The sequence below is a fragment of the Melanotaenia boesemani genome, chromosome 7 (assembly GCF_017639745.1).
Source record: "Melanotaenia boesemani isolate fMelBoe1 chromosome 7, fMelBoe1.pri, whole genome shotgun sequence".
Taxonomy (NCBI): domain Eukaryota; kingdom Metazoa; phylum Chordata; class Actinopteri; order Atheriniformes; family Melanotaeniidae; genus Melanotaenia; species Melanotaenia boesemani.
The window spans coordinates 32126919-32152416 of record NC_055688.1 but is presented as its reverse complement, the minus strand read 5'-3'; positions in this window follow the sequence as shown (position 1 = coordinate 32152416).

Here is a 25498-nt window from a genome sequence, read left to right as displayed (position 1 = left end):
GAATTAGGAGTGGATAAATAATGGATATATATAAGTGCTATAGAAATCTAATTCCTTATCATTATTATTATTGAGGCTGGAGAGAGCCCACGGAAGAGATAGGATGCAAGGTGGATGCCAAATTAGCCTTTGTTAGGGGGTGCCACAATGAAAAACTCAGACAACCCGAATTAGTTCTTGTGTGATAAAATAGCATTGTGTATGAATTGCATGCTGCTTTAGCTGAATTTGCTTCATTAAATTACCCACAAACTGGTTATAATTTGAATAAAATTTCTTTCAGGGCATCATTTGTTGACATTATACAATATAAAAATACATGAAAAAGAACAAAAATGTGTTACCTGATGTGTTAATCATGAACTGCTTTCTGACACCTGGGTGTTTGTTTGCTTTCTATTGGGGCATTGCAGTTATTAAAAATGTTGACATAACATTTAGTAGGTGGATTGTGTCACCTTTAGACCAAAAACTCTCTGTTTCACTTTGTTTCCAGTAACTAGGCTGGTTAAAACTAAGCTAAATGGATCCCGAGAGCAGTTTGATTTATTCCGCCAATAAAGTGGTGCCCATTCTGTGAACCCACTCCCAGTGATTAAAGCATATGGGTGCATTTCTCATGTTTAATTTAAATCTGTTTTTATTTTTGTGGCAGTTAATAGGAAAATCAGCAGTAAGCACAACATTCCCCAACATAGTCCAGGTGATATTTTTTTATTATTATTTTTTGCACTATTAGGCTCTGTTGTAAAAGTTAAATGAAAAAATCTTAAATACCAAAACTCAATATGCAAACCTGTTGTTAATCATATGCATCTTTAATGTAAATAAACAGCACTTAGTAAAATGGAATGAAAAAATTATTTACCACCCTTTTTTTTTCTAATATGGCCTTTATCTTATTCCTCTTTACTCATTTACCATTACCTTATCTGTCTCTACATTCCTCTACCATTGTCTCCCGAAGGATAAAAAGAAAGAGGTTTTAATTAGGTGAACATGTCTTAGCTCCAGGGGAACCTGACATGGCATGCTGACACGTGGTGACTACTTAGGCACCCTATCCCAGCAGAGTTGTGTGGCTACTCCAGTCCTGCCTCGGTACTGTAATGAAGACAGTTTCCAGTGTGTATAGTCACTGGATTGTGTGTGTGTGTGTTTTTTTTTTTTTTTTTGTGTATGCACACCTGATTGTCTTTGGCAGTTTTAGCACTCTCCAACAGCCCCTTTGCTTTTTTTCTGCTCTCAATCACTGTCTCACACAGAAACAGTCACAGACTAATCCGATCATTCACCTCAAAATTGTATTACATAAGCCGACTCTAAAACTCAGTGGGAGTTTGGCCTTGGGGTAAGTCTGTTTGCGCTACCTTAGGTATCCAGTCGGGATAGTCAAGAGGGGAACAATTACATTCTAACTTGCAGTGCTGTTGAAGACTACTTATATCGCCCCTCTCATTTTTTTCTTTCTCCAACTCTTTTTCTATCTATCTTCATTAGCATCACAGTAAAGCTGTATTTATTCTTCTCGCAGAGGATCAGTTCTGGCTGGGGGGGGAGTTGGCCTGATGAAGCTAGAAACTTGCAAACACATGCACTCACTCTCATCCAAAGAGCCTGACATGTCCTATTTGACATGACTCTATACATTTACACAACGGGTATTGAGTCTAATGAGGATAAGGTTACCATAACAAGCTTAGCTCAGTGTGTGTGTTAAACTACATACGCACTTTCTGAGCTGTCATTATCAAGTGAGGAGACCCTTTGAAGCAGTAAAGATACCATTAACTGGCCTGCAATCTGCAGTTCAGAAAAAGATAGTGAGGGGCAAAAGAAGGATGAGATGAACAAGATCAAGAGATGTCCAGTGGGAGCAATATTCAGCTCACCGTTTGCAGGAGTCTCCTACTTTCTGTTCACACTGAGATTTTGGCAAAGGAATTCATGGAACTCATTGCCTCCACTGTGAAACCTTAAAATTGAAAAAAAATTCTATCTTTTCCCTGGCAGCTGATAATAATCATACAAAGAAATCCCCACCTGACTGGAAAGGTGTTTTTTTCTGATTTTGAAAGAATATGCGTACAATTGATATCAGCTAGTTTTCATTATGTAAGAATTTACCTTTTGAATCTGACTTTCTCACATAAAGACAAACATGGGAATACTCACTTACTAGTAATATAAATATCTAGCAGCTAAACTTCCTACAGACACAACATCAAAGGACCAAAGCTAAAGCCTTTTAGTCTTTACATACTGTACAACCTCTCCCCTCTGCTTCATCATTCTTTAATTGGGGCTGTTAATTGATTCCTTAATGGCCTCGCCTGGACCCAGAAGTGGCAACATGGGAGACAGAGGCCAAGGATGGCTCATGTCACCCCACTCGGAAGACACAGAGCTGGACAAGGGAAGTGAACCCCACTGACCTGGCAGCTGGAAGCTGAACAACATCATCAGCCTTAAGGGTCATCTGGCTCTGGCAGCGAGCAGAATGTGTGCATTAAGTACAGCAAATGATAATTTTCTCTATAGTTTGCCCAGTACTTAACAGTCATTAGTTCACAGATAAATTTAAGTATGTGAATGTTGTGCAGGAAGGCAGAATTTAATATGTGCATACTGGGTTCTGCATCTTCTCATTTAGGAAATAAATGTGTCTCTTTAAGTAATATATATATATATATATATATATAAAGAGAGAGAGAGAGATAGATAGATGGATGGATGGATGGATGGATGGATGGATGGATAGATAGATAGATAGATAGATAGATAGATAGATAGATAGATAGATAGATAGATAGATAGATAGATAGATATTTTGTCCTTATTTAGAGTCCAGAATACTCTCACATCATTACACTTTATGTGCCTTCTTTATTATGACTAATATCTCTTTTAAAATGGTGTTTTGGACGTTGTGTGTAAACTATGCTTACTGTGAAGTTAAATTGTTTGTCTCTTAAAGCTATCATTTGGAAAACAGCTTCCTTATGATATAAATGCAGCTCATGAAATTTGGCCAGAAATGTCAAGGCACTCCTTCTGTTCTCACTCCATAACCACTGTGTCACATCTGACCTTTTCCCTCCATCACTGTCACGGGCACTCATGTCTTGATACCAACCAGGCATTGTACACCTGGATAACTGACTGACTGAACTGCAAGACGGCATGTTGACAAAGGGGAAAGAACCTTTTGAATGAAGCTCAAACTGCCATTTTCAGTTGTCGGTGTTCATTTATCAAAACCCTGTTAGTGGAAGCTGGAAAATGGAAGACATGCAATTATCAGAAAATTTTTGATGTTGATTTGAAATACAAGAAGAAGAAGAAAAGGAAAAAAAAGAAAGAAGCAAAAAAAGTGAGTTTCTGATGGAAAACTGGAAAAAATGTATTTGGTTTCCCTTTTGCAATATGTTTTACAGGCCAATTTTCAGAAGAAAACTACCAAAAGTTTCTCCACATTTCGACAACACGTACTTTCACAATCCTTATTTCTTAAAACTGCTAACATGTGTCGTGTTCCCAAGAGAGGGTGGGAACTGTTAACTATGAAGTGTAAAATGTCAAAATAAAAGCCATGAGCCTGTAGATTTTGTCAACATAGTTTTGTAGCATTAAACCTAAAATGTTAACTGATTTTAATGCCTAACCATTTACTTTTAACCCCCTGCTTAACCATTTGTGAGTGAGAGTGCTTTGGGAAAAACAGGAATTCTGAATGTGAGAAAGCAGGAAAACTCAATGACTGTGGAAAACGTGCAAGATCAGTCTGTTGTATGAAACTGTATGAATTACTGCAGGGATCCTAAACCTGGAAACTGGAATCACCAAGTTTAAAACTGATTGTGTACATATCAGTGGCTTCAATGTAAAATATGGCAAAGCATGTAAAGTCCATCCTCCCCCTTAAAGCTTTGACCCACATCAGTTTACCTATAGGGCAAACAAAGCCACAGACAATATCGTCATTATACATAAAATGATGTAAAATAACAAAATTTGTAATGTAATATAGAGGAGACCCCAGCAAGAATAGTTACTGATGTTTCAGTATCTAATGGAGATCTTAATAAATTAAATTAAATTAAATATAGTCCTCTACACCTGCAATCACCTGGATAAGCCAGGAACCTTTATTGATTACAGCTCTGCAATCAACACAGTTATCCCAGATAAACTGGTGGACAAGCTGCATAATGGACATTCCCACATTCATCTGTGCCTGGACAAGAGATGTCCTTGGACCACCAACAAATAGTGAAGATCTGCCCCTATTACTCCTCTTCCATCATGCACAGCACTGGCTCCCTGCAGGGCTGTGTGCTGAACCCCCCTATATGCTTTGTAAACCACATGACTGCACCTCCATCCACTCCTACACGATCATAATTAAGTTTATAGATGATATAACAGTAGTTGGTCTCATCAATGAAAGACATGAGCCTGCATACAAGTAGATGATAACAGACGTAAGACTACTTTGGAAAAACAGACTGGGAAAGAATCTTCTGGTGACCTACACAACTCCACCACTAAGAATAATGACATACAGCATATCGGTGCGGTATAATGGCTGCAACAAATCAGACCCAGAACATTGAACAGTTGGATTCCCTATCATCAGGGAGACAAGACAGGAGTTTAAAAAGCATGAAAAACTTAAAAACTGTATTCTTCCCTTGAGCTATTATATCTGCGAATTCTGATGCATCATCCTTGATTTAATGTCTTAACCTTTCAACTACAGTTTTATTCCAGTGCTGTCACTATTTTATTTATTACAGTTTTTGATCTATTTTAATTTATTTTACACCATGTCAGAGATATTTTTTTATTACTTATTATATTATTGTTTTTTCTCTTCTATGTCTTATCTCTTTTTATAGAACTGTGACTGTGTGGGGGTGTTTCGTACTGTATCTGATAAAGTACATTTCATACATTTCATTAGTTGTACTACAGTACAATGACAATAGATGCATTGTTGTCTTCATCTTATCTTAGTGCAACTTTAAAAGTGACTCTGAACTGCTGTTGCACAGACATATGAATGCGGATCCCAATAAGACATGATTTTTAAATGATAGTGAAGGAAGTTGTTTTGCATGTAAATCAGCTCTGTTAAATCTGTTAAAAAAATCTAGATCAGAGCTAAAGTTTCAACAGAGCAGTGGTTTAAATGGACTAGAAGAAAAGAAAATTGAATTAAACTACCATTCTGAAGGAGATGTGAATCGGTATTGACTTTTTTTGAGTATTTGATTTGATTTTTTGATCATAGAAAACAATCAATAGGCCATCACAATGTTTCCCTTTCCATCTTAAATTTGAATCAATTCAGTTTGCATTGCTGTACAAACTCAGGTAACATGATTCTAAACGCAATAGCAAGCATGCACTAAATGCACAATTACCCATTCAGCACCAAGCCCTCACTCACAAATATAAATGAGCTGTCAGAAAAGCCACAAGAATTCTAATTGGATTGGGAAAAAATGAACAAGCACTTTGTCGTTTGGTCAATACTAACAGCATGGGTTGGAGTTTTACATAAAATCTACTTAGACTTTGACAATGGCCAAATGATGTGGCCTCGGGGGGTAAAAACAATCTTTGTTGTTTTACCTTCTCTTGTGGATCACTTTTAAGTTAACAAATTGTCAAGAGTAAGCCTTTAACAAAAATCAAAAGGGTAGGGATCCCCAGAAGGCTAGCAGATGTGATCATTAAAACCTCAACCCAGGAATTACATACACACTCACGCACATGCACACACACGCTCCTATTCAAGATTCCTCAGGACAAAGTCAAGTAGCTTTCAAAGCTACCAAAGCACAGTGAATTAAAAAGGATCAAAGCTTTGGGAAAGTAGCTGGAATAACAGCATGACCAGGATATGTTACGAAGAGTAAAAAAGAGGCGTGGAAGTTTTAGTTTTAACATTGGTAAAATTTCGAAGATGCAGGCAGACATGAGCACAACTTATTGACTAAATTCGAACCATCATTAGGGTTTTTAATAACACCTCTCTCTATCTCTGTAATTTTTTTCATTTTTTAAATTCCTGAAGTGGTCAAACTGCTGTAATTTACAATGCAGATTGTCTTATGCAATATGTACACAACAGATCACAAAATGTTATGAGTCACGGTCAGAGATGAGAACAAAGGACCCAAGTGCAAGCCTACAAGGCAGGTGGTGATGGACGTAAGAACCAAGATTTATAAAAATAAACTAAAGAAACTGCAATGGCAGGATTGACAGGTCTGTGAACCAAAATAACAAAACTCATAACTGACAACAAGGAGAACTATGAAAACACAATGACAAACCAGGACAGGACAGACAAAGATCTGGCCATGAGCAAAGGAAACCAAGGAGTAATCATGCAGAGGAAGCTACGGATTAAATGAGGAGCAAGTGTGGTAATGAGCAGCGAATCACCATGTAAAACAGGGGGACAGGAAGTAAATACAACAAAATACAGAGAGAAAACACTCTACAATATATACTTTAGTCACATCGGCTTCCTAGAATCAGAGCAGTATGGTATCCTGTCCAAACATGGTCACTTTTGTATCCAAAAAAGATAGATATATAGGTTTGATTTACTACCACATTTAAGGATTCAAAAATTCAATTCAAACACCAGTGACATTTATTTATTTAAAAGAGTAGTGGCAGAGGAACAGGGACACAAGCTGATCCGTAACGCCATTTTCAACTGAGAGTTAATCAACAAAAAGAAAAGCTATTGCTCTAAACAAGGAGCCATTCCAGCTTTGTTTCTTATGCCACAGGGGTCACATGGGGAGTGACGTTTTTTTTTTTGTTGTTTGTTTGTTTGTTTTGTTTTTGTTGTTGTTGTTTTCAATCAAGCAACAGATTCCAGTGTTTCAAGCTCCACTCTTTTGGGATGGATTGGTTAGACTGGATACTAAAAAGGATTAGAAGGATACTAAAAAAGTAAGAAGGATCAGATCAGATATTAGGGTACCCTTCCTAGTTTTTGCATGTCGAAATGCAAAAAAAAATACGCACCTTCGTGATTCACACTGACTGGTGGAAACATAGCTTTTGAGGTTGTAGCTCAATTCTCATCAGTCTTCAAAATTGACAAAAGCTTATCATATATATCTTATTTTTTTCTTTCACGCTGTACTATTTTCTCCTGTGCTTCTTGACAGGTGCTTAATTTAGCCATTTTAGTGTAACATAAATGACTTTAAATCAGTAGATGCACCACTGAGCTGCATTTTAACATTAAAGCCTGAGGACTGACTGCTTTTGTCTCAGTTTCAAAAGTTTTGTCTTCAGGCATTACAAAGTGCTAAAACTAATGCAGCTCAGGACCACTATGCCCCTTATCAGATTAATATTTGCTTTAGGGGATCTGCAGGGGAAAAGTCCTCCATCTGGAAAGAGCAACCAGCAACAGGTACTGAAGATGCTGTGTTTTTCCTTGTTTTTCTTCTGCACTATAAGGCTTTTGCCTCAGACATTACTCCCACTTATTTCCATGCATCATCATCATGCAATAGGTGGATTTACACCTGCAGTCTTGATTGACGTGATTGTTTACAGTAAGTCAGTATTTTCCAGTGTTGTGAGGATTAGTTGCTCTATTCATCCAGTATCAACTGTATTTTGTTTGTTTGCTAGGAAGGCTGACACACACATAAACTCTAGGCTATAGCTTACCTTAGCAACAGAAGTCAGATTTGTAATGTAGTTTGTAATTTAATTTTATCTGTCTCATGTGATGTCAAACCCAGTTGACTGACAGAGAAGTTTCTGTTGCAAATCAGGAAGTTAAATCAGTATCTCTTCAATCCAGCAAAGAGGTTCCCTGTGCCTTAGCAATCTTTCAAATTCTCCCAAAGACTCAGGTGTCATAATCAACTAGTTATAATTAATGGTGAGATTTAAAGACGCTCTAAAATCTACTTTCTGAATGCTCTAATAAAACTTAAGCCTTAGCAACAAAGGTCCACCTCAGCTGGACACTTAACTATCATATTTAGTGTTTATGATCGGCATATGCAATGGGTTTGACTTTAACGTAATTAAAGACACACACATACACATACACATGCACCTACACACACACCTACACACTCACACAGATAGTAGCAGGTGCTCTCTGTTGGATGTGGATGAAGACAGATGAGCAGTGATCATTCTCATTAGAGCAGTGATGAGCTCCCGTGAAGTCATACACCTGGACCGGTGCACACCTGGAGAGACAAAAAGAATGTGTGTGTGTCTTGGCATCTGTGTGTGTGTGTGTGTGTGTGTGTGTGCGTGTGCATACGTCCAAGTCTGTAAAAGAGGGAGAAAAAACAAAGACAAACCAGAGAGACTGAGACTCAGAAAAACCCGGATAATGGGTTGCCCCCCCAATACATACACACACAATAATACACATAATACAAGTTAAACTAATGGGCAAGTCAGTTCAGTTATTTTCTTAACTACTGAAATACACAATTCTTATCAGTGCCATGCGATACTATATATCTTCACCCTGCAACCTGCAGAGTGTCACACATGCCTTAACTTTGGTGAGCATCTCTGAATGACCCTTTACAAATGAATTGAAACTCCATATAATGTACCTCACTGAAGCCAGCATCTGCAATGTCATGGGCACAGTGTGTGGATATTTGTGTTTCAGAGATTTGTTGTAGGAGGAAAATGTATTTACTGACAGCATCTAAAGCAATCATGAGCTTTACATCGCAACATTGCACCACGGGTCAGCAGAAGCATTAAATGAATCATTGATACCACAGAATCCAATTATACAGTGTATGGCTCAACTGTGTGTCTGTACTTGAACGCTTAAATGTCTCTGTGTTGGATGAAACACCCAATGTGCACAACGTTTGTAGGTGTAGCAGACTGTGGGCAGATTTAACATCCTGTGAATGCTCATAAACAACATATTTCCGTGTGTGTGTTTGAGATTGATAAGGGTGGGCGGAACAAGGTCGGGTGGGGAATGACCCAAATCGTTTGTTGATTGACGGATGCTGTCATCCAATTCCATTAGCTTTGTTCCTACACACCTTGGCGGTTGCTAATTTAATCTCACCTCTGATAGAATGTAATTTGGTTAAAAAGGGGCCCTTATTAATATTTCCAGTATCATTTTCAGTTACTGATGGGCAGAGGAACTTTCATTACAGAGAGAAATTACAGAGGCATGATGACACGTAAATGAGGAGACAGTGAACAGGAGTGGACAGAGACATATAATTGCATGGATGCAATAGCTGATTTTAACACTCAGCTTGAATAGGCTACAAAAATCTACACCCACTTTTGCACTTTAATGCACAATAATGCCATTATGTTAAACTACGATAGATCAAACAACCACTTCAATGTCAACAAGGCAGTGCAGCTCTACATAAGCTGACATACGAAGAGTCTTCAAACACACTGGGCTAATAGACCGCCTTTATGTCTTGATACACACTCCTTTTTACTTTTCCTCTGTTCTTTGTTTCATCAGGTGAGCTGCTGAATGCCAACATAAAGGTTGAAATTCAGTGTTTTCTCAATAATCACTGATGACCCACTTGAAATGAGTGGATGTGGATTTATTTCACCCTCAGATTTGCATAATGGCACAATGCTAACGCTGTAATGCTTTATATGGTGAACATGTGACCTCAGTTAGATTTCTGTGCGGGGCCATTGCTATGTGGTTAACATTGTTCAGTGTTTTTTTTTAGTTAATTTCAGTAGCAACAAAATGATTTGGGTAGTGCTAGAAAAAAAAAAGCAAAACTGTTTTCCAGTCGTATAAATGATTTACATTAAACACAAGTGTGTCTTTCCCATTCCCTGGGAAACAACTTGTCACCCTGGTAAAATGTTGCTTCATACCACCGTGTCATGATGAAACAATTCAAGGCCTTCAGCACAAACACAGTGTGAAGAGATTGTGGTCATTTTGTTTTCTTGAGACCAGGCTGATTTGCTGAGAGCCTGCTTCCACCTGTTTTTATCCACTTTTTTATGTGTTTCTGGACATTTATGGGGTGCAGTTTGCTATATTTGCTTCAACTCACTTTTTCCCCTGTCTGTGAAATATCCTATTTTCCCAGTGACACATGACTAAAGCACAATCACCCCTCCACTCTGCTTTGCAGCTGGTGAGATCTTTGTTTTATCAAAATATAGTTCTGTCTGATTTTTGAGAAATTAAAAATCTGTTTATTACTATTAAGAATAACTACATATAAATAAATAAATAAATAAACATTAAAAATTGGACTGCAGGTCCAGTTATTGGACACCACACTCATGTAGCTTATACCTATATTTGCTTAATTTTGCATACAGTATGTGCAGCTCTTTATTTACAGAAAATGAAAGAAAGGGGAGTAACTTGCCATGCACAGGTAGAAATGTGGTGCATTCTGCCCCCTGCCAGTCTTCGAATTAATCTTTCAATTCGTTCTTCTCCATTACACACTTTAAGTTGCTCACCAGAGAGAAACAATACATTTCACTGATCCATCACTTATATCTATACAATTAAATTTAGAGAGAAATCATCCCAAACCCAGTATATAGCTTTGAAATTTCTTTTACTTTAATTTCCTGCTGTAGTATCGTTTGCTTCTATATCCCTCATCTGTTCTCTCCAATTCCTTCCAAACCGCAGGCTATATGCCAGATGCTCCTCTATCTGCAGCTCCAAGTCACTGTCTCTATTCCTTTTGTACTCTTCTTTGTACCATCACTTCAATGCCCTAAGTATACCACTGCTCCCACCTCTTTTCTTTCCTCGTCACTCTCTCTGCTTTCCTCTGTTCCTACGTGCCCCGGGCCAACCCTTTTCTCCAGTCTCATCCAGCCCTTTGGGATAAAGAGAATACAGAGGATCAGTTCTGCTCAGTGACCTTTGGAGGTGGCCTTCAATCTAAAGGTATAGTAGGGGAGGCAGAGCTTAGAGAGATTTACTGGGGCTGACTACGGGAGACAGAAGAGATTTTTTTCCCCCTGTACATTATCGATAGAGAAGAGAAGAGAAGAGAAGAGAAGAGAAGAGAAGAGAAGAGAAGAGAAGAGAAGAGAAGAAATTAGGTATCCTATCTTAAACACTGACAGACTGAATGCAGGAGCAGAAAGAAAATAAAAAGGAAAAAATTGCTAAGGAGAGGAGAGGTGGTCCTGCTGGTCGCAATGGGGCAGAGGTCATTTATAGCACAACTGGATGCTCTGACCACTGAGAGAAGACGGAAAATGCGTAGTTGCAGTATAGGATTATAGAGATGCATGGGGAGAAAGGGCATACCATGAAAAGAATAGTAAAAGAGGAATATACTTTAAAAGAGTTGTTGCACAGAGAGCTGAAACAGATAGGCTTCTCTCTGTTCTCATCCGTATAACTTCGACAATGTTCCACCTACTTGTTGTCAACTGCAGCATGTCTGTCTTCACTGGGAATGAAGACTGGCATGTTTACACCACTGGAGCAGTTGAAGGTTAAAGCTGAAGAAATGCAGGGTGTTGTATATGTGTGTGCATGAATGCATTCTTAACTGGCCCACAAGGGGTCCCCTTGCAGGTGGCTTTTAATTTTGGTCAAATTTGCATATATCCAATCAGGTTGAGTAATTGGAAGTCTGTGAAATAGCATGTGGTGACAATGCTTACATGTGCACACACATTCGCAGAGGGCGTTGGTCCATCCCAGGATGGAAGAAAATTTGTAGCAGACGAGCTGATGACACTGATAATTGTGACATTGAGTGATGGCTCTAATCAGCAAAAGTATCTTCCTAATCAATTGACCTTCCTCCTCCCTCTCCTGTCTCTTGTCTCCTAGGCTACAAAACAACTCCCTGTTCCCACACGCAAGACGTCCACATTGGAGATAAACATGGATTGCCTGACTTAGAATAACTGACCTTGGCAGGCAGCAGTAGAAAAAGTAGAGCAATAAGAAAAGCTAGTTGACTCATAAGAAATGAGTTTTACATGAAAGTTACAAAAATGCTTCCTGCATAGTCCCTTGTTTAATATAAAAAATTATATTTATTCAGATGTATTTGTGTATCGTTCTAAATTATTTAAACAATCCAAAATCTTTCGGAGATGCATGGGGTTGGATGGAGTGGCTTTGCACAGCACCTCGTTTATTTGCTTTCAGCTGTGGGACAGTTGTTCCACACCAACATCCATCCATTCATCCATTTTCTGCTTTTCATCTGGGGTCGACTATTTCTATTTGTTCCTCATTTTCTATTTTTGTTTCACTGCCAGCGGGAGGTCTTTTGCTAGCTGTTGATCCCTAGAGTGTTGTAAATTATTGATCAACAGCTGCAAGGTGCTTCTCCTTTATCCCTTTATTAATTGAATGTCTTCTTTTCAGAAGCCAAGAGCTTCAAGCGGTGGTGGTGGTGGTGGTGGCTGAGCCCTTCTGGTGGCAGCATCTTTCTCTGGTGTGCTGTGGGTTGTCTTGCACTTCCTGGCTTGGGTGACGCTATTTCATGACTGTGGGTGTCACAAAGGAGTATTTAAGGAGATTCCTAATTTAGGTTAACCTGCTTCACAGTAAGTGTCAGTTGTATTTTAATTCTTTTCTTTATTTTAATGTGTTTATGATAGAGATGTTTTTTTATAAAAAAATATTAAAATAAAACAAGTTTCTTGTATGTTCTAGTTAAACAAACCTAAGATTATAAAAGTTGTAAATATCCTCAAAAGGCACTTAAAAATAAATAGTTTAAAAATTATTTTTAATGGCAAAATATTCCACAAGTGATATACCCAGGATGTGAAGGCAATCATGATACATGTTTATGTATCTATGTTTATTGAAAAACAATATTCAAATATTTCCTACATCCAGTTTAAGTCACTGGGTTCACCTTCAAATTGTTCTTCAATAATGTAATCAGTTTTGTTTAGAGATCCATATTTTTGGATACTATTTGGAATACTATGCTAGAATGGGTGTATATCGGGCGTGCTAGTTAGCTTCAATTTCTTGCTGTATTGACTGAATTTGTCTGAGGTGACAGAACAACAAAAAAGGTGACGTTTTTATACACAAAAGATCATTTTTGTATCACAAGATAGGCAGATTTGATTACAGAAAAGTTGTGATAATGGTTTTATCAATGCGATTAAAGTGCATAACTGAACATTTTCCTATTTTGTAAACCGGATGAACCCAGGGTTGTCTTTCCTTTTTGTATAATAGAATAAACAGCGAGACATCTGTCACTTCATGCAAATCTTCTGGCTTTTCTTCCGTCATACTTTGTCACAGACTGATTTGAAAATGTCAAAATTCCCTCGAATATCATAACCAATCAAATTTCTTGGAAAAAGGTGATCTCAGATCATGTTTAATGCAGGTTTACTTCTTTAAAATAAACAATTTATCACAAAAAAGCTCTACTAAACAGCAGAGTGGCACATTAAAAGGTTGATCAAATTTAAGATACTGACTGTTGAATGAAGTGATGCATTGTGGTAACAGAGTGCCATCATTCATGACTGTTTCAGTTTATAAATGACAGTTTTAAAATTAATCCACTTATGACTGCCATTAGTGGGTTGATTATCTAATATTTCCTGTGATGCTGTAAAAGAAATATAAGAACCCTTCATGATTTTAATTACATGGCTATAATTATAATTTACAACATAACAAGAATTACAACACTGTGCTTATGGTTAGAACAATAGCAGCATATTATACATACTGTCAAGTAAACTGTTGGATGTGCAAAAGCAGACCACCTGTCCTTTGTTGCCAGCAAGTTACTTAACATTTAACATCACTCGTTTTACAGTGTGGTTACTGTGGTTACTATTTTTTCTGGAGTATTTTGACAAGGGAACAATTAAACTGATTTGTGAAATAAAAGATAATTTATAGGACATGTTCAAACGTGAAGTGACATTTTCAGAAGTATTTACATGCTCAAGAATGTTTTTACCACTTGTTCTGTCTCTGTGGTTCAGCTGTGGTTTCTTTCTCTGGAGGCATGATGAAAAATGCATGTGGTTGGGATGACAGCTAATTTCAGAGTGACAGAGTTTGTGGATTCCAATACTCTGGAGAAAAAAAACACAGGGAAAACCAATAATTAGCAACAGGCAAGCAAATGGGCCATCCAGGCACACAACCACTTAATTGGTAGTTAGGTTCTTTTAGTCAAAGGACACAAAGGCACCACAGATAATTTCTTAATGGAAGACTATTAAGACTGAGAATCTGGCATTTAGAGCTAACACGCATGCAAACAAAAATATAGTCACCGCACGCACATGCAAAAACTCACACTGACGGACACTCACACGCACACAGTTCACCAAGATGTACTGTGGCTGTCCATTCATAGATACTCACACAGATTATTCATCATGTCAGAGCAAGATGACAGCTGTTTCTCTAAATCACTTTCAATAGTGGCAACATTTTTGGGTAAGACTTTTATAATAAATTTACATAACTTCTTATAAATGAAAAACTAATAAATCTGGAATGACCTGTCATGAATATTTCCTTAATAATACCTAATCCTGGATGATATGAGTACTAAATAAATAATATCCTGACTTTGATGATTAACTTCAATTCAAACAATATATTTGTTTATATATTAATAATTTACTAAATGGTCAGGTGGTTAGGAAAGAAAGTTGTATGCTCACCTTTTAGATGAGTGAATCCCTGAGTGAGCTGGTCCACTAGTCGGTGATTTGCTGAGTCTTATGGACCAGTCAGGCCAGAAAATAAACTGTAACAGCCTAAAAGACATGTCAGCCCACTGGGAAAATGCCTGGTATGCCCAATGGCAAGTTCATCCCTGCTCATAAGGAAAACTATTTCAATAATTGGTCACCGGCAAACAGGGCAACCATAAAACCAATGGACTTCAAGCCTTCAAAGTCTTTTCCCTTCCATCATTGCTTCAAGCAATATTCCAAGGTTAGGACTTATAATGGAGTTGCTACATGCTTGCTCATTTTAAAATCCAGTATTAGTGGGAAAGTAACCAAAAGCCTCTACTAGAAATGACTATTACGCACAGACCAGGGGCCTCGCCGTTGATACAAAAACCGGTGTATGCCAATCATAGTCAACTTTTGGGATTTATAAAAACCAAACTTGGTGGGAGAATGTTCCTACCTCCATGGCAACTTTGACCCTGGTGTATGCACAAAATCAGGAAGTGGGAACACCAACGGCACAGAATAAAATCAAAGAAATGATGTGAAATGTGACATTTGTGCAGAATCAAATATTACTTTTCACACCACGTTATATATTAAAGCTATTTGCAAAAATGAATAAAGATCACATTCGATATTAATTCTTCTAACCTCAACCACTAAAATATGTTCTGTCATTGTGAAACAAAACTTAAATGTTATAAAATACATTCAGCTAAATCAGGTGGACAGTCTGCTGCCAGCATGTGCCAGACTAATTAATAATTACTATTAAAATAACACGGTCGCCGCTATTCAGAAAATTGATGATTGAATATAATTGGCACACACCCCAGTGCGGAAAGATAAAGACGCACAATGGCTTGTCTGTGAGTCTTGGATGATATGGCATGAGACTTCGTAGTGAGCAGATTGTTGGAGACCAGCAAAACGGCTCCTGAGTCGGTTCAGACTACCACATGCTGTGCTCTGTGATGCTCTCGGACCTCTGTGATGCTTTGGGCCTGACGTTACAGAGACACATTAGGAGGAACCATGCCGTGCCAGTCCCTCTGCAAGTGCTGCAAGTCCTTCTGGAGGGAACTGGCTGACAGGTCGGGGATATCACAGCAAGCCTTCAGCCATGTTTCCCAGACGTGTTAGATGACATCATTGGTTTGTCACAACATTACATTAACTTCTCTACACTTCAGGTGGTTAATGAAAGTAACAGACTGGCACTATGTTATGGTGTCTCGCAAACGTCTTTCTGAAGAAGTCATCCCAATGTGTACCAGTCAGTAAAAGAAAATGCGAAAAGTGGCTTCAGTCATTCATTCTAAGACATAGCAGAGTGGTATGCAGCCTGGAAGCTGGAGCATCTAGAAGTGATGCAACACTTATGAAACATACAAGACATGGATTTCTTTTTATTTATTTATTCTTACACAATGCTTTTTTAGTGTTGTCCCAATTTCTGTCCAGACGGTTTTTACCTCTCCTTGGCTCCTTGGCCATCTTGTTGATAGTATTAACTGTGTCCCTCTGCACCTGCAGGACTTCTTCTGAGGACACGGCTGCTGCGCTGCTGTGTGGAATCTGTGGCCTCACTCTCTCCAACCACAGCTGCAGCACCGTCCAGCTGGAACACCCAGAAACTAGAAAGAAATATTATTTAACACTAAATAAACTGATACCAATCTCAGATGTATCTGTACATATTTATTTTAGAAATTAAAACAAACTACTAAATGACACCATTACCATTAGCTGATGCTTTTCTCCAAAGTGACTTATTGTGGGCTGAAGCATTAAGGGTCACCCCTGTGGGATTTGAACTTTGGTCTCCTGCATGGGAGAAGGATGCCCCGCTAACTGAGATATCCAGCCGCAACAGCTGATGCCTCGGGCATGTCTTGCGATTTGACACGGCGTTGACAGCATCTGCCACCTGCTTCACTTGTCTGCCTTTCTGGCACAAGAAATGACCATGCCATGCCCACCAATTAAAACCTTTTTACATTTTTCAAAACAAGGCAAGGCACTTTATTTGTATAGCACATTTCATGTACAGGATAATTCAAAATGCTTTAAATAAAACAAAAGCATTACAGATATTAAGAAATAGTAAAAGGCAGAAACACATAGCAAGAATCACAATAAAATAATAAATTACAATAAAATGATTAAAAGAAAGATGAGTTAAAAAGTTTCCATGCAGATTTCATGCATAGGTGCATGACAAAAGAAATGTTTTTTAATGTGGATTTAAAAATGTCTACATTTGGTGAAAGTTTAATCTCCACTGGCAGTTTGTTCCACTTGTTTGCAGCATAACAACTAAATGCTGCTTCTCTACGTTTAGTCTGGACTCTGGTCTGGACTAGTTGACCAGAGTCTTTGGATCTAAGAGCTCTGCTAGGTTTATATTCTCTGATCATATCACAGTTGTGTATATAAAGTTGTGTATTATCTGCATAACTTTGATAATCAATGCTATAGTTCTGTAATATTTGACTCAAAGGGAGTTTATACAAGTTGAACAGAAGAGGTCCAAGAACTGACCCATGGGAGACTCTAAATTTTCAGCGTGGTCCATCAGGATCGCTGTCTCACATTCCGAAAATCTCCTTAGCCATCATAGTAATGATATGATGAATATTTATTATAGGCGTTCACCTGACCTTTTACAGCCACCATAAAGGCGGGGCATAGCGCTCCCTCATGTGCAACAACTTTAAGGCTGATTCGGATTTATAAATGGAAACAGGCGTGGGAAGTGCGTGCACACATTTTTAAAATTCTGAAAGTGTCTTTTGCTTTCTCTATGTACACGACCTGTAGTTTACTTTGCTATGCACAGTTTTATGAATGAGGCCCCAGGAATCTCAAACTCTGGTCCTAGAGGGCCGCTGTCCTGTGGGTTTCAGGTTCTTACAATACACCTGATTCAAATATAATTGTTACAGCCACTCAGTCAGTCATGACACTCCTAGACAGTCACTCCATTCACTCCTCACTTCCCTGATCCTCCACACCAGTTCCTGATCCACTCATCAGCATTAACCCAACCTGCCACACCTGTTCCCCATTGACTCTCCAGCCCTTATATACTCCACCATCTCAGTTACTCCTTGTCGGACCTTAAACCTCACACTTAATGGACTCACTCCCTCTCTGTTCCCAGATTCCTCAGCCCTGTATCAGTAACAGTATGTTTATCTTCAGAATACCAGTCTGTGAATAAACCTTGTTAACGTTCCCTTATCTCCCCGGAGTCTCTGTGTAACAATAATAGATCCAACAGCTTGTTTTCAAATTCTACACATGAAGCCATTCATTTGAATTCGATGTCCTGAAGAAGCCAAACATCTAAAACCTGAAGGATTCTGGCCTTTGATTATTGGAGTTTAAGATCCCTGTCATAGATAAAGGAAGTAAAATGGTGAAAAGATGTTATCAGTTGCTGGTAGTCAAACTTGGAATGACATTCCAGGTACTATAAAAAAAAAACAAAAAAAAAAACTGCCACCTATAAAAATATAAAACTGATTTCAAACAATGGCTTAAAGAAGAAATACTAAATCTTGGCAGATTTTCTGTATGGTACTTCTTAATGATGGCTAATTTGGCATCCATCTTACATCTTACCTGTACTCTGAGCTCTTGCCAGCCAATAAAAGTCAGACGAAAGTTGACTCATATTTTTCCTGGATCTTTCTCTTTTTTTTCATCTCTTCCTCTAACAATGTTCTTACGTTTATTTGATGAATCAGTCATAGTGTTTGTTCAAAGAGGCAGTGTGTTGATATCCATTTGCTAGCGTGAGACAGAGTTTGCAAAGCAAAACTCAGCTGTAAAGTGGTGCAGTTCAAGAGAGAAAAAGTTGTGAAAAGTGGCTTCTCAGGACACTGCTGGGCAACAATACAGGTGAAACTAAAAACATTAGAAATTAGAAATACTTTATTTCAGTAATTAACTTAAAATGGGGATTTAATGTAATATATAGACTTGTTATATGTTATAAGTGAGATAATTCAAGCATTCATTCATTACAGTTTTGATGATTGTGGCTTACAGTTTATGTAAACCCAAAAATCTAAATCTGAACATTATGAATATCATGGCATCAAATTGAGCCAGAAACAGATATTTTTAAGGTCAGTAAATTACATTGTGCTACTTCTACACTGTAACAAATTGCTGTAAAAATACTGGATATTTTTAACAGTAGTATACTGTTCTCCATTAATACAGTTGAATACTGTAATTTCTGACGTCTTTAAGAGAGAAAATATTAATGGCAAGCTTCTGGAAACTATTACAGTACAGAGCAGTATTTTTTTTTTTTTTTTACAGCAAGCCACCATAATCCTACAGTATAATATAGTATTTCTTTTCTTTTTCGGTTGAGACATGTTCTTTGGTCCGTTCAGTTAGACATCTGAACAAAATTAGAAAATTAAGTGAATTTAAAATAGGTCTACACATCAGTGTGTTTATTCAAGATTGAGGAAACACTAACAAGAAGAGAGGAATTACGTTTCATCCGGATTGTTAAACTGAGAGCACCAAGCTGGACGGAACACTTCAAGTGACACGCTTTCCCTCTTCTCATCAAGTGAGCAGCGTTCCGTCATCAACCCTCCTCCCAAGGCTTTGTTAAAAAGGTAAATATCATCTTGCTAAAGTGAGAATACGATATTATGTGATTTTTTTGTTGGATTAGCATTTACCTGTTGTAAGCTAGCATGCTATTCACTCTTTTAGCAACTGCGGATAAAAGTTAAACTTTCTGTTGAAGCACGTTGCTAGCTTGAGCTGGTCGGTCATTCTTTGTGATTGCTACAAGGTTCAATTTTACAATTTGTTGCGGTATTCTACATGTAAAACGATTTAAAGGAGTTTATAGGGAGACACCGTTATAAAGGTTGATGCAAAAAGCTTAAGGCAGCTTCAAAGTGGACTTAGTGTAATATAGCTAACGGTTAACAAGTTGTTGGGGAATGACTTTTTTCTTGAAAGAGCATTTTAAATATTAAGTGTAAGTGAAATAATTTTTTTGTGAAGGTCTGTAGGGTAAACGATAACATGATAACTTGTAATATATGTGGTAAGGCCTGCAGGAACACATTTGCTCATGTCAGGCACATGCGGACTCATAGTTGTCTACCATGACTGTACATGGAATTCCATTCTTAATTTGAATACTGTTCATGTTTTACAGATGTCTGCCACTGCAGCTGATGTAGAGTGAACCCTGACCCTCCCAACCACTCCACGACTGATTCTACTGGGTAAGTATCATAACAGCATTACATGGAATATAGAACAAATTGAGTCTGAGTGTAACGGTGTAACTTTTTATGTTCTGTCTTTAATGTGTTATCCTGCAAAATACACAGACATTGCAATGAATATACTGAACACATTTATGTCCTAATTTCCTCTTAGCACCACAGTTCAATCGCATTGCTGGGATTATTGACCTAAAACACTAGTGAAACAACAAAAAAGAACTCCAAGTTGGACAAAATAGACAAAATAGTAATGGCAAAAGTAAAAAACTATATATATTATGTTACTTTTTCTTTAAACTTCTTGTCCAGGGCTCTTACACCCATATTTCTTTTCCATGATTGTTGTCTGCATCAGTTGCTGGTGATGGAGTCACATTGGGCCACTGGATGATCAGCATTGAAAGCCAGGTCATCTGTGAAGGCACCCAAAAAACCTTCATCTCAGGGCTTGCTGCAGTTTTCGCAACATTCTACGTGTTCAACCTGGAATACCAAGAAGAAGCTGCAAGGACCCTGGAGTTTGTGCAAAGGTAAATTTTGTGTCAGAAATATTGTTTGAATGTGTTACCCCTCTTCCCAGCTCTTGTTTAGGAATATTGAATTGTTATTTAATATAAGCCATGCTTATATATTCATTTTACAATTACAACATTTCTAAAGAAATTTTGAATGCTGCTAATGCAGCCACCCACGCCCGAGAGCGGCAGCCATGTTGGAGCACCTACATTAATGAGTGTGAGGGAAGGGCAGCTGAAAAAAACATTTACTTGTAAAAGACACCTGCAATAAGACTGCTGGAGCGTGTGTGTGTCAGAGAGGGATCATAAGAGAGACACACTGAGTCAGACAGAGAGACACACACAGAGTTAGACAGAAACATGCACACTGAGTCAGACAGACACACACCGAGTTAGACAGAAACACACTGAGTCAGACAGACACACACCGAGTTAGACAGAAACACACTGAGTTAGACAGAAACACACCGAGTTAGACAGAAACACACTGAATTAGACAGAAACACACTGAGTCAGACAGACACACACCGAGTTAGACAGAAACACACTGAGTTAGACAGAAACACACCGAGTTAGACAGAAACACACTGAGTTAGACAGAAACACACTGAGTTAGACAGACACACACTGAGTTAGACAGAAACACACCGAGTTAGACAGAAACACACTGAGTTAGACAGAAACACACTGAGTTAGACAGAAACACACTGAGTTAGACAGACACACACTGTGTCAGACAGAAACACACTGTCAGACAGAAACACACTGAGTTAGACAGACACACACTGAGACAGAAACACACTGAGTTAGACAGACACACACTGAGTTAGACAGACACACACTGTGTCAGACAGAAACACACTGTCAGACAGAAACACACTGAGTTAGACAGACACACACTGAGTCAGACAGACACACACTGTGTCAGACAGAAACACACTGAGTTAGACAGAAACACACTGAGTTAGACAGACACACACTGTGTCAGACAGAAACACACTGAGTTAGACAGACACACTGAGTTAGACAGACACACACTGAGACAGAAACACACTGAGTTAGACAGACACACACTGAGTTAGACAGACACACACTGAGTTAGACAGAAACACACTGTCAGACAGAAACACACTGAGTTAGACAGAAACACACTGAGTTAGACAGACACACACTGTGTCAGACAGACACACACTGAGTTAAACAGACACACACTGAGTTAAACAGACACACACTGAGTTAAACAGACACACACTGAGTTAAACAGACACACACTGAGTTAAACAGACACACACAGAGTCAGACAGGGAGAGAGACAAATCGGAAGCTAACTGAGACAACTGTAAAGTTCCAAAAGGAAGTCAAACCATAGCCTGCTTCCTTTTGGAACCCATCTTAAGGATGGGGCTGGTCAGACTGACCATGTCAGTCTGTGTGATGCTCTTATTGAGCAATGTGTCCTTCTCTAACAGCCTTTCTTAAGTTGACCTGAAATACAGTCTTCAAAAAGTAGATACATTTTGAACTTTGAAGAACTAAATTCTTAGAAATCACTGCCAACAAATTTCCCAAATATGACATGTTTCCTAATGCCTCAAATTAGTTAAATAAATTCTGTTTTAATTGTAGCAGCTGATCTATTGTAATCCTCAATCATGAATGTTTTCTTATTTCTCACTGATAGTTTTTAAAAAAAAAATCAAATTTTCATCCTCTCATCATTTTGAGTCACTGAGGTGATTATCATATAAATGCATCTTAATTCTTTTTTCAGTTAATGTGAAAGGGTTCCATATGAAATTATTTTTAGTTACCACACCTAATATCTTATATAATTTCTCTATTATTTCATTTTAGGCGCCTCATTGGGATCAATCCCGAAAGGGGAGGAAAGACCAGCCAGGGAAAAGTGGTGTCAAAGAGGACGGGGAAGCTGGTCCACAAAAAGGCAACAACGGTGAATCCCCATGTGGCCACTCTCCTAAAAAATTTGATGGACTTTGAGTGGGGGTTTATTTAGTTCAAACTGTCTCAGGTGCCCATGGTCAATTTTTTTACTCACAGTTGTTGAAAACCTGTTTATGTTTAGTTTTTATTGTTGTGAAATGTGTGTAATGAAGTTAGCTTTTACTTTGTTCTTAGCTGCTATGCAGTGACTTTAACTGAACTGTTTCAATGTTTTGGTGAACGGAGGAAGGAAGAGGAAAAAATAACAAGCAGTAAAGTGAAGAGGATTTGAATTGGCTGATGATTTCTATTCTGTTTGCAAACAGTCAAACCAGCCTCGATCAATTTTGACCCAGTAGGACAACACAAAGTTTAATAAATGTAATGTGATCTAAATCCCATGTCATAGTTCAAGAAAAAATATGACAGTCAAGTAATGATGCTTGTGGATTTTATGGATACTACAAAAGTTCAGTTTTAATAAATATCAATGTTGTGAGGCCATCTCTTGTCTGAGCTCTTTCTTATGGCTGTTTTAATTTATTAGTAGTATAGTTTTACTTTTCACTTTAAAGATAACATTTTGTAGGATTTTGATATAGTTTTACAGTAATAAGTTGTTAATGGAGAATACTGTAAGAACTGTAAAATAACAGTATAATGGCAAAGAACTGACAGTATAATACTGTAATGTTTGTTTTATGTACAGCACAGTACTGTAATGTTTTTACAGTAATATACTGTTGCTGTAGATTACAGTAGATATACTGTAGATTAACAGTTTCAAGCTGGCAACTCTAGCTGCCAGTAGTTAACTGTAATTTAACAGGAAAATTTGTTACAGTGTAGAGGAACCAGATTTGTGATCATTAATTTTAAACCAAGATATATTAGATATGTAATTCTAAATGTATTTGTTGTCCCAAATTCTTTTTCCTATTTTAGTGGGGTTCCTCTTGTGTGATGAATTACCTGCTTTTCTTTATCAGTGTAATGATGATGTCTTTCTCTTATTTGTTGTTGATATCTGACCTGCACTACAAATGTAAAGTAGCTTGTTGTTTTATTCTGGTACTTTTATATGGATATGTTTTCAATATGCACTCTCATTTCTAATTACATTTTTTATATCGCTTAGTCCAATTCAGGGACTAAGAGATTGAACTGTAGAGAGACGAACAACTACTCATGCTCACACTCACTCCCAGGGAGAATTTACAGTGACCAATTAACCCAACATGCATATCTTTGGATGGTGGGAGGAAGCCGGAGTACCCGGAGAGAACCCATGCATACATGGGTAGAACATTCCCCTCCAATTTATGTAAGCAGTTTTCTTAAAATTTTAAAAAAGCACAATATCCTCCTGAAGAAAGCACACAGAGGATGAATAGGGGGATGCAATAACAAAGACAGAATTTAAAAATATATAATTTGTTTAAAAAAACCCGCCTTAAAAATAATGACCTTCTCTTCTCTAAATGTGGACACCTCAGCATCATCATCCTCCTTGATCTCACAGCCTTTGATACCATGAATCATAAAACTCTTCCCTCTCCCCTGGAATCCTTCTTTAACATTACTGACTCTGCTGTTTCGAGGTTCCTCCTGCTTCAAATCCTATCTCTTCAACAGACCACAGTTCATCCACGTCATCTCCTCCCTCTGTTCCCTGAGGTTTTGTGCTTGCTCTCCTCTTCATCCTCTATACCCTCCCTTTTGGCCACATCATTTGCCTCCACAAACTCCACTCCCATTACTACTATGTCATACAACTTCTGCCTCCATTTTGACCAGTCCATACTCACACCCTCTTCACACATCCACAACCTTGGAGTCATCTTTGACTGCCACATAAGCAAAATCTTAAGAACTGCCTTCTTCCATCTCAAAAGCAATTCTCCCCACTCCACTTCACATTCCTTCTTCAGCACAGAGACTCTTATCCAAACATTTATCACTTCTTGATTAGATTACTGCAACAGCATCCTTTACAGATCACCCTTCAACAGTGGTGGAGCTACACTTTTATACTCGGGGTTTCCAAGACTTTATCAGGGGGGCATATATTGAGAAAGGAAATGAATGTGTTCCCCTCTCTAACACACATTCTCATACACTTTTGGGATAACTGTGGTCACATAGAGATGTGAGAAATAAAACATCTTTATATGAACAATCTGGATCACCAAGTGGACATATTTTCAAGAAGTTCAAAATGGTACATAGAAAGGTAAGTTGGCTGTTTTGGGCACAATATGTGATACTTGATGTGACTGTAGAGGGATCCATGCCTTATACCCTCAGTAGTTCTGGCTTTATGTTTGGTGGTGGTGGTAGCCTGGATCTTTGGATCTGATTACAAAGATTTGCGTGGCTAGCTCCACACTGAAAGTTGTCGGGGGCGATATATTCAACAAGTTTTCAGACCAACCTAGTTACTCTATTTCAAAGAAACAAATAGTGACAAATCTAGTGACTTTTTCTGGTGTTACTGGAGACTTCTTTTTAATGAGCAGCGCTTCATTAGCGCTCACAGCTGCAGTCAGAGCAGGAGATGTTTACCTCTGCTGGAGGTGTCAGACTAAAAATTAAATGTGCAAAGCTGACACTGGCTGATCCCGCCCTGGCTTACTGTCAGATACCTATATATTTAATACCTATTAATGATGAGTGAGAAAGAAAACACTGAAAAAGTTAAAAGTACTGTAACATTTTTTAGACTCGTAATCATAGACAGGCCCGGACTGGCCCACGGGAGAAGCGGAACAATTCTTGGTGATCTGGACACGAAGGTGGCCTGACTGGGCTGGCCTGCTTGTCAAAATAAATAAATAAATAAATAAAAATCGTGGTGCATTACATCGGCGTGTCTGATTGGTCTGCCTGGCACTGACACCTGTGCACAGACAAAATCATAATGGCAACTGGTCTAAATTATATCTTTTTAAATTATCAACAAAGAACACAGAGGCGGAACAGCTGAGATGCAGAGAAACATGGTAGCGAAATGGACTCAGAATAAAAATA